Here is a 13,270-nt window from a genome sequence, read left to right as displayed (position 1 = left end):
AAGCGGTAACCCCGAGCCAGACTCGGGATCGCATTGCAGGATCCAGGAAGAGCTTACTTACCTTGTCCCCTGGATCCTGCGATGTCTCCGCGCAGTGTGAGCGTCTCGTCCTCCGCTCAATTCATCACGGAGCCGAGCTCCGTTCCCTGCGAGTGTTGCGATGCACGGGGACGGAGAACGGCGTCAAATTCAAAAAGTGAAACACACACAATACATAACAGATTACATTACTGTATGAAATTATTTCACCTCCCTTTTGTCCCTAGTGGTTTCTCCAGTGCCCTGCATGCAGTTTTATATTATAAAAACTGTTCTTTCTGCCTGGAAACTGGAGATTGTCCATAGCAACCAAAACCGTCCCTTTACATCAAAAGGGGTTTTATACCAGCTAGAAAACAGCGATAATAAATTAGAATCACCCGCAGAATTGAGCAATAGTGATTTGTGGGGAGATCCGTCATCAAACACTGAAAAGTAATGACAGTGACAATTCTGCAACTGAGCAAATTTTAGTGTTTTTGATTTGATTACATTATTGAATACTTTATTATCATATTATTATTTGGTATAATTATTTATAGTTATTTATTATATTATAATTTATGATTTCATTTTTTAAACTTTATCATACCCGGGATGTCTATTAGACTCTTGTTCCTGACAGATTTAAGTGAGTTATTCCTAAGAATAACAGGCCTACAATATAAAACACCAAATTTCCATGCAAAATAAATGTACTGCTTTCAGCATAAAAAAACTGAAATAATCATACCGTCAGGGCGGTTAATGCCATATAGTTTTGTGTGCGTTATTGCCAGTTTAATGCCGTATAGTTCTGTGTGCGTTACTGCCAGTTTAATGCCATTTACTTCTGTGTGCGTTACTGCAAGTTTAACGCCATAAAGTTTTGTGCGTTACTGCCAGTTTAACGCCATATACTGTAGTTCTGTGTGCATTACTGCCAGTTTAACGCCATATAGTTCTGTGTGCATTACTGCCAGTTTAACGCTATATAGTTTTGTGTGTTACTGCAAGTTTAACGTCATTTACTTCTGTGTGCATTACTGCCAGTTTAACGCCATATACTGTAGTTCTGTGTGCATTACTGCCAGTTTAACGCCATATAGTTTTGTGCATTACTGCAAGTTTAACGCCATTTACGTCTGTGTGCGTTACTGCCAGTTTAACACCATATAGTTCTGTGCGTCAGCCGTAAAATCCACCTTACTGCTGACACGTAGTCCAGCAAGCATGGGCAGGGACAATATATTTAGTTCACAGCACACTGGGTAACGCTGCTTGCAACTCGAAAGGATGCAGGACAGGGCTCGGTGCTGCAGCTTGTTGTGCCCCCATGTCTCCATACAGCTGGTGGTGATGATGCCAGACCTGTGAGCTCTACCCCTCCTCCTCCTACGCCACCTCCATGCCCTCCTCTGCAGAATTGTCCTATGAACATCAGGTACCCCCTAAGCGTTCAAAGAGCTATTCCATGTGTCAGGCTAAAAGGTGCCATGCGGCTGGTGTGTTTAGGGGACAGGAACCACACTGGAGCAGAGATTCTTGCAGCTCTGCAGGGACAGGCCCAGAGGTGGTTCACACCATGCCAGCTGGAGCCAGGAATGGTGGTGTGTGATAATGGCTCAAACCTCCTTCCGTCCTTAGACAGGGAAAGTTGACACATGTCCTCAATTTGGTGGTGCAGCATTTCCTAAATACGTACCCAGGGTTGCAAGATGTGCTAAAGCTGGCCAGAAGAGTCTGTAGCCATTTTGAGGCGGTCATACACAGCCAGTGCTCAGTTGGCTGAAATTCAGCGAGAATTCCACCTGCCCATAAACCGCCTGATTTGTGACATGCCCACCAGGTGGAACTCAACTTTGGCAATGCTGCAGCGGCTATACATGCAGCAGAGGGCCGTCAACGAGTACCTGTGCGAGTACGGTATGACAACAGGCTCAGGCAGCCTCAGCTTTTTTCCCCCATGCCAATGGACTTCGAGGCTGCCTAGCTTTGAGGGTGTTCAATAATTTCATCTGGAACAATGTTTTTGGTATAGGTTTCATGAGCACAATTAAGACCCAAAGACCAATTTTTCAGCACCTGTTTGACAGGTGCATATCATTGCAATTTTTTCTCACCTACATGAGCATCGCCCCTCCAACTCACACACACAGGCCACCCATGGCACGCGCTTGAAGAATCATGGGGACAGGACAGGCTGGACCACTGGTGTCCCTAGGCGGGGGAAGGCCCAGGTGCTGCAGAGTCTGCCTCAACGGAGGTGTATGGTGACAATAGGGGCTGGAGCCTGGAGGAAGTCACTCTTGGGACAGCAATGGCAGTCACAGCAGCACGGGATTGGAATGAGGTTGCTTACACACAGGGGAGAGAGCCCTGGCTGCCCACTCCCACGCTACACCACTGGGCTGGCCCGGGGCGGATGACATCATCGACATTCGGCAGTCGATGGAAAATCACGAACAGGCTGCATCAGTTTCATTCCGGGACACTGTATTGTCCTGGAATGAGGGTGCCTGGGACCCGGGATAGAGCTACCAATTGCGGGAAGGTCCCAACAAATCAGGGACGGTTGGGAGGTATGCTGTAAGCAGTATCATACCCCCAACATTTTGAGATGGGAATGAGGGACACCTATTAGCAAAAGTATATGGGCATAGGATACACCCCCCTGATACACCCCCTTAAAGGGGAATTATACAAAAATAATTAGCTGAACACAGAAGTGCTTTTTTTAACCACTTTATACTGGCTCTTAAAATTCACAAATGAAGCAATTTAGAAATTGGATGAAAGGTTTAGCACTGGGAAACACTTTCTGAAAGATAAAAAGTGCATTTTATATACAAATATATAGATCAGACCAAAATGAGGGACAAATGAGGAGGGACAGAGGGACTTTGTTCCAAATCAGGGACAGTCCTTTGAAATCAGGGTCAGTTGGGAGCTATGCAGTATTCTAGCTAGCTGCACCTGCCTTCAAGTGTCCCAGTGCTGCAAGAGATTTTCACTTGCTCTCAGTTTCCTCCTGCTCGGGGAGTCAGAGGACCTCAATTTAGATAATGCCTGCAGTAGAACATCTCCGCCACTAGGAGCTCTGGTGAAGACCAGGCAATATCTTAGATTCTGTACCTCAGCCCATTTCAGGGCTCCCACCACTAAGCAAGTGTCCAGGCAAGTCCTCTGTGTCCAGTCTGTGGCTTTCACCACCATCCGCCCAGCTGCTGACAGGGCCTGGCAGAGCATATTAACCACTTGCCTACTGGGCACTCTACCCTCTTTTTGCCCAGGCCAATTTTCAGCTCTGTCACACTTTGATTGACAATTGCACGGTCATGCAACACTGTACCCAAATTACATTTTTATGATTTTTTCACACAAATAGACCTTTCTTTTGGTGGTATTTAATCACCACTGGGGTTTTAATTTTTTGCTAAACAATCATCATTGATGTCAGTGAGATAAAATAAGCCCCATCATTGGTGTCAGTGAGATAAAATAAGCCCCATTGGTGTTAGTGGGATAAAACAAGCCCCATCATTGGTGTCAGTGGGATAAAACAAGCCCCATTGGTGTCAGTGGGATAAAATAAGCCTCATCGTTTGTGTCAGTGAGATAAAATAAACCCCATCATTGGTGTCAGTGGGATAAAATAAACCCCATCATTGTTGTCAGTGGGATAAAATAAGTCCCATTGATGTTAGTGGGATAAAATAAGCCCCATCATTGGTGTCAATGAGATAAAATAAGTCCCATCATTGATGTCAGTGGGATTAAATAAGCCCCATCGGTGTCAGTGGGATAAAATAAGGCCCATCATTGGTGTCAGTGGGATAAAATAAGCCCCATCATTGGTGTCAGTGGGATAAAATAAGCCCCATCATTGGTGTCAGTGGGATAAAATAAGCCCCATCGGTGTCAGTGGGATAAAATAAGCCCCATCATTGGTGTCAGTGGGATAAAATAAGCCCCATCATTGGTGTCAGTGGGATAAAATAAGCCCCATCATTGGTTTCAGTGGGTAAAATAAGCCCCATCATTGGCGTCAGTGAGATAAACTTATTATTATACACGATTTATATAGCGCCAACAGCATACGCAGTGCTTTACAATGTAGAGGGGGGACATCACAATTACAGTACAGTTCAATATAGAAGGGACAGGAGGGCCCGGCTTGTAGAGCTTATATTCTAAAAGGGAGGGGGTGGTGGTACAAAAGGTAATATATGTGGGGAATGATTTGATAGGGTTGGCTCGGGGACAGTTGTTAGGTGGGTGTGGGATAGGCTTCCCTGAATAAGTGAGTTTTCAGGGATCTCCTAAAGGTGGACTGGTTAGGGGCTGATCGGATATACCGGGGGCAGGGAATTCCAGAGGATGGGAGAGGCTCTGGAGAAGTCCTGAAGGCGAGCATGGAAGGAGGTATCAAGGGAGCTAGAAAGCAGGGGGTCCTGGGAGGAGCGGAGGGGGCGATTTGGGCGATATCTGCAGATGAGGTTGGTGATGTAGCTGGGGGCGAAGTTGTGGATGGCCTTGTATGTTGTGGTTAGTGTTTAGAATTTTATACGGTGGTGTAGGGGAAGCCAGTGAAGGGATTGGCAGAGAGGGCAGCAGTCATGGATCGATTAGTGAGGTGTATTAGTCTAGCAGCAGCATTTATAATAGACTGAAGGGGGGATAGCCTGCGTAAGGGTAGGCCACAAAGGAGAGAGTTGCACTAGTCAAGGCGGGAATTAATCAAGGAGTGAATAAGTTGCTAAAATAAAATAAGCCCCATTGTTGGCATCAGTGAGATAGAATAAGCCCCACCATTGGTGTCAGTGTAGAATTGCCACCTCATCCCTTTAAACCCGAACACATGTGAATTACACAGGTCCTGAGGCTAATTTAATGCAAATAAGGCACCAAGTGAGATTAATTACCACTTTAATCAGCCACAGAACCTGTGCAATTAATATGTGTCCGGTTTAAAGGGATGAGGTGGCGACCCTATGTCAGTGGAATAAAATAAGCCCCATCATTGGTGTCAGTGGGATAAAATAAGCCCCATCATTGGTTTCAGTGGGATAAAATATGTGAAAATATATACTAAATATATTCGCTTGCGCTAATGGTGTATCAAACAAGTAAAGATTAAATAAAAAACACAAAATGCAGCTGCTACACACAAAGTGCTAATAACTTGAAACTTATAAATATAAATATAGTGCTCGCAAACACAATGAGTGAAAATATGTTGACTAACAAAGAAACAAAGTCCAAATAAAGTGACTAAAGGTGCTCCAATCCAAAGTGAAGGAAATGCAAGGTGCTTCAGAAAAATTCAGGTGAGCAACACCCCCTCATGTATCCCCACTCACCAGATCAGAACGACCCACAGCTTTTCAGTCTGGTGGGTCATTTAAAAGCTTGGTAAAGAAATCCTGGGATGGTGGATATGGTGATAGGTCATCAGGTCCAGAAATCCTTATGAAGTTTCTCAGCCAGAAAAAACAGGTACCCAGAAGTAAAAAAAAAAAGAAGAGAACTGATAGTGAAGTACCATTAAAAAAGGTTTTATTGTAAAAGGGAGTGGGTACTTACAACAAGCAAGATAAAAACAAGCCTCAAACATGGAGCTGTAGGTGTAAAAACGCCGTTCCTGGCGTCGTGGACGCTATTTCTGGTATCACTGACGTCACTTCCAGGTCCCGTGAAACGCACGCCAGGTATGGCGTTTTTATGCCCACAGCTCCATGTTTGAGGCTTGTTTTATCTTACTTGTTGTAAGTACCCACTCCCTTTTACAATAAAACCTTTTTTTTAATGGTACTTCACTATCAGTTCCCTTCTTTTTTTTTTTTTACTTCTGGGTACCTGTTTTTTCTGGCTGAGAAACTTCAGAAGGAATTATAGACCTGATGACCTATCACCATATTCGCCATCCCAGGATATATTTACCAAGCTTTAAACGACCCACCAGACTGAAAAGCTGGGGGTCGATCTGATCTAGGGTTGCCACCTCATCCCTTTAAACCCGAACACATATGAATTACACATATTCTGAGGCCAATTTAATGAAGATAAGGCACCAAGTGAGTTTAATTACCACCTTAATCAGCCACAGAACCTGTGTAATTAATGTGTGCTCAGTTTTAAAGGGATGAGGTGGCAACCCTAATCCGATCAGGTGAGTGGGATAAAACAAGCCCTGTGGGATATAAGGACACAATTGGGGAGTCGCCAAAATCCCACGACAGTCCCACAAAATGTTCTCGAGGCTCCAGTTCCTCTGAACTCCACAAGGTGGTGATCTCACATATTCTGAGATAGAACAGTCTCTATGGAATACAGACAGGAAGTGATGTCAGGTACAGACAGGAAGTTCCGGGTGAGAGGTGAGTTGGGAGGAAGTAGAGAGAAGACATTGCTGGAAGTGGCAGCAGAGGAGGTAATAAGATCTTATTTTCTATTTACGCCCAGTAACCCCCCCCCGTCATGTCCGTCCTCTTCCTCCATAGTCACTGTGATGTCTTTTATCTCCAGCAGATGATGATACACACATATATAGTGTGGAAACCTAGATTAACCCCTTCAGGCTTGTTGCAGGAGGAGCTAACAAGCAGACGCCGTAGTAGAGGAAGATTCTCAGGATTATCGGGTCTTCCTTTGTTCTCTGGAGGAGGGTTGGCAGTGACACAGGGAGGGAGAGATCAGAGTCTGGGGAAGGTGGGTCCGAGTCCTCCTAAGTCGTGATGAGATGAACATTCCTGGGTTTGGTTCCAGGTGGCTCTTTAAACCCGAACACATATGAATTACACAGGTCCTGAGGCTAATTTAATGCAGAAAAGGCTCTAACTGAGCTTAAAGCGGAGGTCCGCCGAAAAAAAAAAAAATAAAAGCCAGCAGCTACAAATACTGCAGCTGCTGACTTTTAATATATGGACACTCACCTGTCCAGGGAGCCCGCGATGTCGGCAGCCGAAGCCAAGTTGTCTGTCGGCTCTCGGCTGCCGCCATCCTCAGTAAGGGAATCCGGAAGCGAAGCCATGCGGCTTCACTTCCTGGTTCCCTACTGCGCATGTGCGAGTCCTCACTGGTCACTGCTGTGTTCTGGGACCTGTGTGTCTCCCAGAATACAGTGGGGGGAGGACAGAGTAGGCGCCCGAAGTGGCGTATGTGCCGAGGTGATCTATGCCAGGAAGAGGGAGCAAATACCTGTATTAGACACTCATAAATTACAGAAGAGTATGACTGGAAGAGAAAAATTTTAAAAAATGTAGAATGTTCTACAGCTGAGGAGAAAGCGTCCATCCTCTCAAGACACCAGCAAACGAAAGGTGCCAAATGTGACACCGGAGGGGGGGGGGGGGGGGGGGGATGATTCCAAAAAGTGGAAGTTTCATTTTTGGGTGGAACTCCGCTTTAATTACCACCTTAATCAGCCACAGAACCTGTGTAATTCATATGTGTTCGGGTTTAAAAGGATGAGGTGGCAACCAGAGGTGGCTCCACAGAACAGAACTAAAGTTCAGGTGCCAAAACTGAACCTCATTGAAGTCAATAGAAGCTGAACGCTAAAAAAACAAAAATCAGTATTGGACGCTATTTTTTTTTTTTTAGGCCAATAGGCAAGAGGTTGTCAGACAAATGACATGGGGGGGGGGGCAGGGCTAGGCACTGCTCTGGGGGACATGGACCAAAGCAGAAAAAAATAAATAAAAATGGTCTTACTGTTACAGAATTTTCCTAATCCAACAATCAGAGTAGCAGGCCAGTGGTCACATCTGGACTCTGAATAGAACACGCTTTGGAAAATCAACACCTACAGTAGATGCCAAGTTCCTTTCAAGTCCTGTAGACATAGGAGAGTTTAGCCATGGTGTCACCTTTTAATAAGGTTCCATTGTGTAACTCGTCATGCGACTTTGGGCTCTAAAGTCACATGACAAGTTGCACCCCATGTTTTTCAGTGACAGCCATTCAAATTTGTGCCACTTAAAGTGGTTCCTGCACTACTTTGGTCCGACTTTCATGCGACTTAAGTTCCATAGACTGCAATATAAACCCCAAAAAAGTCACATGAAAGTCGCACCTGAATGTTGTTCGTGTGAAAGTCGTGTAACAGTTGTCCATTACCATTAGTCAAAGCAAAAGTCGTGTCCATGTCACACCCATCCAAAGTTGCATTCCAGAGTTGCGCGGCTTTGGAGTCCTACAAGTGTGAATGAAGCCTAAGGCCCCTTTCACACTAGCCGTATACAAAGTTGAGTGATTTTCAGTGTAACTTTAGAGTCTAATGCCACGTACACACGATCGGACTTTCCGACGGGAAATGTTGGATGTGAGCTTGTTGGCTGAAAGTCCGACCGTGTGTACGCTCGATTGAACATTTGTTGTTGGACTTTCTGCCAACAAATGTTGGCTAGCAGGCTCTCAAATTTTCCACCAACAAAACTTTGTTGTTGGACTTTCTGAACGTGTGTACACAAGTCCGTTGCACAAAACTTCACGCATGCTCCCAATCAAGTACGAGCCGGAAGCGATTGGTCTTGTAAAACTAGCGTTCATAATGGAGATATCACATGACCATTGAACTTCCTTTATATCGGCTCGTCCTACGTCTTGTACGTCACCATGTTCGTAATTGTCGGCCAACATTTGTGTGACCGTGTGTATGCAAGACAAATTGGAGCCGACAACCTTCGAACAAAAATCCACGGTTTTGTTGTCGGTAAGTCCGATCGTGTGTACGGGGTGTAAGTTTAAGTGACTTTGATAAGTCCTTTAGCCCAGGTTCACACTTACTCTAAGTGTGAACCTGGGCTAAAGGACTTATCAAAGTCACTTAAACTTAGTATGGATTGAAGTGACTTTGTATGGATTGTATGGATCGCGGTGGATGGATTGTATGGATCGCGGTGGATGGATTGTATGGATCGCGGTGGATGGATTGTATGGATTGTATGGATCGCGGTGGATGGATTGTATGGATCGCGGTGGATGGATTGTATGGATCGCGGTGGATGGATTGTATGGATCGCGGTGGATGGATTGTATGGATCGCAGTGGATGGATTGTATGGATCGCAGTGGATGGATTGTATGGATCGCAGTGGATGGATTGTATGGATCGCAGTGGATGGATTGTATGGATCGCAGTGGATGGATTGGATGGATTGTATGGATCGCGGTGGATGGATTGTATGGATCGCGGTGGATGGATTGTATGGATCGCGGTGGATGGATTGTATGGATCGCGATTCCTGTGCGAATTACATGCTTTCTCTGGCACTGCATACTGTATGCAGTGCCAGAGAAAGCACGTAATTTGCACAGGAATCACGAATTACATGCAGTGTCTATGGGGTGCGATTTGAGCCATGGATTTGTATGGCTCAAATCGTACCAAACTCGTGCAGGATCCTTTTTTTTTTGTCCGCACCAGAATTGGATCTCATTGGTGCTCACACGGCATTTTGCAAACCGATTTCGGGGGTGTTGTTAACTTAACATACACTCCGCAATCGTTTTGCATGAACGGGTTGTGATTTTGATGCGGTGCAGAATTCGCAACGAATTTGCACCGCATCTAGTGTGAACCGAGGCTCAAACACTCTCTGGCATTGAAGTCATGTTAAAGTCGGATCAAATTAGTGCAGGAACCTTTTTTTTGAAGTCGCAACGACTTCAGTAGTGTCAATTGGAATGGCTCTCTTAGAGATGCATGGGATGTCACGTGTCCTGTGACTTTGGGTCTCACAGGTGTGAAAGGAGCCTAATCCTCAAAATGAATTTGTAGATGTATTGACTGTGATCCCAGAAGGTTTCTGCACCTCGAGACCCCATGTTGGTCTCTCTTTTAGATCAAAGGGATTATATTTCTACTTAAAATCCAATACATGGCGGGTAAAATAAGTATTGAACACGTCACCATTTTTCTTTGTCAATATATTGGTAAAGGTGCTATTGACCTGAAATGGTCACCGCATGTCGGTAACAACCCATACATACAAAGACACCAAAACAAATACGTTCAGAAATGAAGTTCTGTGTAATAGAATGGAATGACACGGGGGAAAAAGTATTGAACACGCTAACTGAACCGTATTGAATACTTGATACGAAATCCTTTGTTGGTAAAAACAGCTTCAAGATGCGTCTTTTATGGAGAAACTAGTCGCATGCATTGCTCAGGTGTGATTTTTGACCCATTCTTCAAATCTTGAAGGTTCTGTGGGCCTGTTTTATGAACTCTGATCTTTAGTTCTTTCCATAGATTTTCTATTAGATTCAAGTCAGGTGATTGGCTGGGCCATTCTTTGAAACCAATTGAGAGTTTCCTTGGCTTTGTGTTTGGGATCATTGTCTTGCTGAAATGTCCTCCCTCATTTCATCTTCATTATCCTGGTAGATGGCGGCAGATTTTTTATCAAGAATGTCTTGGTACATTTTTGCCATTCATCCTAAAAATGATATGAAGTTTGCTGGTACCGTATGCTGAAAAACAGCCCCACACCATGATGTTCCCACCTCCAAACCTCACTGTTGGTATGGGGGGGTGACTTTGGGGTGATGTGCCATGTGACCTCCAAACATGGTGTGTATTATGGCATCCAAAGAGTTCAATGTTGGTCTCATCTGACCAGACTATATTCTCCCAGTATTTTACAGGCTTGTCTTAGGCCCCATTCACACCTGAGCGTTTTGTAGCTTGAAGCCTCAAGCTACAAAACGCTGGAGGGGAAAAAAAAAAAAAATTATTCTCTATGGAGATGGTTCACATCTCCGCTCCAAAACGCCTGAAGCTCTAACAAGTTCTGGAACTATTTTTTTTTTTTTTTTAGGCAGATTTGGGCGTTTCTCTGCATTTTACATTGGTGACCTTTTGACTTCAAACAAGTTCTGGTACTTTTTTTTTTAGACAGATTTGGGTGTTTTTTTGCTTTTTACCTGTACAAAATTGCGGTAAAATCGCGCAACTTTCTGCAACCGATACGCTCAGGTGTGAATGGGGCCTAAATGTTGTGCAGCAAACTTTAAAAGAGCTTCACCATGCTTTTTCTTCATCAATGGACTCTTGCATAGTGAGCATGCCTACAGGCCATGGCGGGTGAGTGCATTACTTATTGTGTACCTGCTAAATCCAGGTCTTTCTGAAGCTCTCCACAAGTGGTCCTTGGCTCTAGGACAACTCATCTGATAATTCTTTTCACGCCTCTGTCAGAAACCTTGTGAGGAGCACCTGGTCGTGGCCGGTTTATGGTGAAATGATGTTCTTTCCACTTCCAGATAAGGTTGAAAAGATCTTGAGAGCGCTCTTTGCTTTTACCCATCATGAGATGTTTCTTGTGTGACACCTTGGTAATGAGACACCTTTTTATAGGCCATTCGTTGAGACTGAACCAGCTGATATTCATTTGCACTGAGAAGGGACAGGATTGCTTTCTAATTACTGATAGATCTCGGCTGGTGTCTTGGCTTTCCATGCCTTTTGGCACCTCCATTTCTTCATGCGTGCAATACTTTTTCCCTGTGCCATTCCATTTTATTACACAGAACTTCATCTCTGAACTTATTGTTTAGGTATCATTGTATGTATGGATTGTATAGGTTGTTATTGACATGTAGTGAAAATTTCATGTCAATAGCACTTTTAGGAATTTTTACCTTGAAAAATGGTGACGTCTTCAATACTTATTTTACCCGCTGTATATAGTCACATGGAGATGAAAATTCCTTCTAATAATAATAATAATAATAATAATACCCATTGCGGGCTAAGTGATTATTTAACTCTTTCAATACCGAGCACTTACACCCCCTTCCTGCCCAAGCCAATTTTCAGCTTTCAGAGCTGTCGCTGTTTAAATGACAATTGCATGGTCATGCAACACTGTACCCAAACAGAATTTTTATCATTGTGTTCCCACAAATACAGCTTTCTTTTGGTGGTATTTGATCACCTCTGTGATTTTTTTATTTTTGCTAAACAAAAAAAGAATGAAAATTTTGAAAAAAAAAAAAGATTTTCTTTTGTTTCTGTTAAAAATTTTGTAATTAAGTAAGTTTTCTCCTTCACTGATGGGCACTGATAGGGTGGCACTGACGGGCACTGATAAGGCAGCACCAATGAGGTGGCACTGATGGGCACTGACGATGGGCACTGATAGGCGGCACTGATGAGTGGCATTGATAGGCGGCACTAATGGACACTCATGGATGGCACTGGTAGGCGACACTGATGGGTACTTATGGGTGGCACTCATAGACGGCACTGATAGATGGCATTGATAGGTATCACTGATGGCACTGGCAGGCATTGGGGATGGGCACTGATTGGCAGCTGCCTGGGCACTGATTGGCATTTCGCTGGTGGTCTAGGGTGGTGCCAATCCCTGGTGGTCCTAGCGGCATCCTGGTGATCCTGGGCGGGCATCCGAGGGGGGCTGCGCTGACAAACAATCAGCACAGACCCCCCCTGTCAGTAGAGCAGCCGATCGGCTCTCCTCTACTTGCGTCTGTCAGACACGAGTGAGGAAAAGCCGATCAACGGCTCTTCCTGTTTACATTGTCACCAGCCGTGATTGGACACGGCTGATCACGTGGTAAAGAGCCTCCGTCAGAGACTCTTTACCGAGATCAGTGTAGCGGTGTATCAGACTGACACACCGCACCACTGATGCCGCAAAGCGCGCCCCCGGGGGCGTGCGAGAGCAGGCGTTCTGGGCGCTGTCATATGACGTCCACCCAGAACAAGAGCCGCCCCGCCGTCATTTGACGGTGGGCGGGCAGCAAGTGGTTAATCACTTATAACGAAACAACGTACCTGTACGTCATTTTGAGGAAGTGGTTGTACCGGGTGATATGCAGCTGCGGGGATCATCACGGCTGGCGGCCGGCTTTCTGATGATAACAACCGATGTGGCTCAGCAGCCGCTCGGCCGTTATCATAAGAAGCGGGAGGGGACGTCGCCTTTCCGCCACTCCGCATGTCCGCTAGCTGGCCGGAGGCCCAAACAAAGTCGGAATCGCTTCAATCAGGTCTCCGATTTAGTAACCCGGATGCTGCATCGCAAAGTAATTTCCGGTAAACTTGGCTGCCAGTGGCGCCGATTTAACCACTTGCCGACGAGCCACAGTATATATATATATATATACTGTGGCAGGTCGGCTCTCCTGCGCAAACTGACGTACCCGTACATTGGTCCATGCATGTTAAACTGCGCCCACTGCATGCCGCAGGAGCACGCCCACGGGTCACGTGGACG

At 45.2% G+C, this 13,270-nt stretch overlaps 1 protein-coding gene across 3 annotated transcripts in view; it reads left to right on the top strand.

Moving 5' to 3' along the window:
* The window catches only part of LOC141121744 (uncharacterized), a 52,848-nt gene that overhangs the window by 22,395 nt on the left and 17,183 nt on the right, over positions 1 to 13,270 (top strand). The window contains exon 1 of one of the 3 annotated variants that reach the window (XM_073611453.1): positions 6,370 to 6,451. The exons of 1 other annotated variant lie outside the window; for it this stretch is intronic. The gene's annotated coding sequence lies outside the window, so the exon portion shown is untranslated. Of the gene's footprint in view, positions 1 to 6,369; positions 6,452 to 13,270 lie in introns of those variants that run through there. One more of the 3 variants, XM_073611454.1, reaches the window with a different exon arrangement.

Source organism: Aquarana catesbeiana, unplaced genomic scaffold (assembly GCF_042186555.1).
Source record: "Aquarana catesbeiana isolate 2022-GZ unplaced genomic scaffold, ASM4218655v1 unanchor229, whole genome shotgun sequence".
NCBI classification, from domain to species: domain Eukaryota; kingdom Metazoa; phylum Chordata; class Amphibia; order Anura; family Ranidae; genus Aquarana; species Aquarana catesbeiana.
This window is presented reverse-complemented; position numbering and strand designations above follow the sequence as displayed.